The following is a 2603-nucleotide window of genomic DNA, read 5'->3' as shown; positions in this document are numbered from 1 at the left end:
ATATATATATATATATATATATATATGGGAGAATCTATGAAAAAAACAACAGACGAGGACAGGTGGTGTAAACAACAAAAGGATGTATTAGTTTAATGCTCGGGAATAGAGAAAGTCTTTAACGTTTAGAGCTACGCTCTTCAACAGAAAGAAATAAGGAGAAAAACAAGGAGAAAAATTTTTTTTTAAATGTCGTGGTCAGCGATCTATCATGGTGACTGTATATATATATATATATATACACACACACACATATATATAGAGAGAGAGATAGAGCCAGAGGCAAGTGACTTATGTTCATGTGGTCTTGTATATAAACACACACACACAGTACACAAGTGTATATACATGTATACAATGAACACAAGTGTATATTACACGTGCTAAGTACACTAGTGTATACAAGAATATGCAATATAGACAAGTACGTTTATATTTAATGAGCACAAGTGTCTATACATGCATACACAATGGTTATGTATACACACAGACACAAACACACTACGTACACAAAAACACATTTACATTTATACACGCAATATGAAAATGGACACACACACATATACACAAAAACACACACACATGTAATAACAACGGAGATAGTTAATTAATGACCTGAAGTGCGAACAATAAATTAGAAAATATAAAAAATATAGAAAAGAATACAAAAGCAAAATAAAACAAAATAAAAGGTTATTAATTTGTTAATGAATAAAGTAATTAGGTTATACACACCAGAAATAGTTTGTAAATATTTTGCAAAATATATACATCGTGTTGTTGTTATTGTTGCACTGGTGTTGAAATATAGTTTTGTGTTAATGAGAGAAACAATCAAGTACTGTCATCATCGTCGTCATCATGGACAAGCTCTCTTCGCAGTAACAAGAAATAGTTTACCCAAGTGGGACAGGATAAGATGGGAGTGCCCCTACCCACTGTTGAAAGGGGATTGGAGTATGTGAGAGAGAAGGAGAGAGGGAGACCCTTATCGTCTCCACTTAGAAAAAGGAATCAAAGAACACACACACACACATACAGAGCAACTTCCAAATTACAAACCAGAGAAGCCTTTATGCTGTAACTAAACCTGCTAGAAACAGCAGCTAAATGTTTCTCAAATCACACATCCTACTAGCAAAAATGGTCCCAGGTTCTCTATGCACAAGGAAGGAGAAGACGGGATGGTCGTTGCTGGAATGTTTCCGAGATCATAGGTTGGTTTCAAAAAAACTAACACGGGGTACAACAACAACAGTCTGTGCTGTGTTGTTGAGATCCTGTTGCAGAAAAAGACAAATTAGTTTAAGGGCTCGAAATGTAGTTAAAAAAAAAAGCACGGATTTTCCTGGGAGAATGTGCAGGAGCCAATCCAAAGAGATAGTCTTCAGCATCAGCACAGGCAGAGCTAATTATAGTAACAACAATACACTCTACTAACGCACATGTGATCAAAATAATACGTTATCTTCAGCACTCTCATTAGTGAAATCTGTCTGTCTGTCTTCGTTTGTGGAGAAGAATCAATAACAACAACAACAACAACAATAACTGGCAAGGGAACAGTATGATGATGGTGATAGTGATGGTGATGATGATGGTGATGGTGATGGTGATGGTGATGGTGATGGTTGTGATATATTTTGGTGACAAAATGACAACGAAATAGCAATGACTTGAAGTTGAGAATAGTAAAGTGTGTGTGAGAGATAGATAGAGAGAGAGAGAGAGAGAGAGAGAGAGAGAGAGAGAGAGAGAGAGAGAGAGAGAGAGAGAGAGAGAGAGTGAGAGAGATAGAGATAGATAGAGAGAGAGAGAGAGAAAGAGAGAGAGTGAGAGAGATAGATAGATAGAGAGAGAGAGAGATAGAGAGAAAGAGAGAGAGAGAGAGAGTGAGAGAGATAGAGAAAGAGATAGATAGATAGAAAGAGAGAGAGATAGAGAGAAAGAGAGAGAGAGAAAGAGATAGATGCAAAAACAAAAAGGAAAAAATAAAGAGAAGGCAACAGAGTTATGTTGGAAGCTGAAAGCAACAACAATGGCTTAATCTAATGCATTGTAAGCTAATTGGTATGTTCGTTAAGTGGGAGGTGTGGCGGAGGAAGTGATGGTAGCAGCAAGTAACGGAATGTGTGTGTGTGTGTGAGAGAGAGAGAGAGAGAGAGAGAGAGAGAGAGAGAGAGAGAGAGAGAGAGAGAGAGAGAGAGAGAGAGAGAGAGAGAGAGAGAGAAAGAGAGAGAGAGAGAGAAAGAGAGAGAGAGAGCAGGAAAGGTGTGGGGAGAGGCGAGAATGTGGCCAAAAACAAGAGAAACACTTCTATGAAATTCAAAACTTCCTGTTTATATCCTGCCAACATACATTAGTGTTGTCACCAAAAAAATGGTGAATCTTTGTGATTTTTAGTGTTGAATATTTCCAATATTCAATCAACTGAACTTTCTATAGAACATATATAGTGCACACTGGCAGCGAGCTGGCAGAACCGTTAGCACACCGGGCGAAATGCTTAGCGGTATTTCATCTTCCGCTACATTCTGAGTTCAAATTCCGCCGAGGTCCACTTTGCCTTTCATCCTTTTGGGGTCGATTAAATAAGTACCAGT

At 37.8% G+C, this 2603-nt stretch overlaps 1 protein-coding gene across 1 annotated transcript in view; it reads right to left on the bottom strand.

The window, feature by feature from the left end:
- LOC106883508 (G-protein-signaling modulator 2) overlaps nucleotides 1-2603 on the bottom strand; it is a gene marked incomplete at its 5' end in the record, with an annotated part of 15436 nt that overhangs the window by 10862 nt on the left and 1971 nt on the right. The gene's annotated exons all lie outside the window — the stretch shown is intronic.

This window comes from Octopus bimaculoides, chromosome 27 (genome assembly GCF_001194135.2).
Source record: "Octopus bimaculoides isolate UCB-OBI-ISO-001 chromosome 27, ASM119413v2, whole genome shotgun sequence".
Taxonomy (NCBI): Eukaryota; Metazoa; Mollusca; class Cephalopoda; order Octopoda; family Octopodidae; genus Octopus; species Octopus bimaculoides.
Note: the sequence above shows the minus strand (reverse complement) of the source record. Positions and strands in the feature narration are given on the sequence as shown.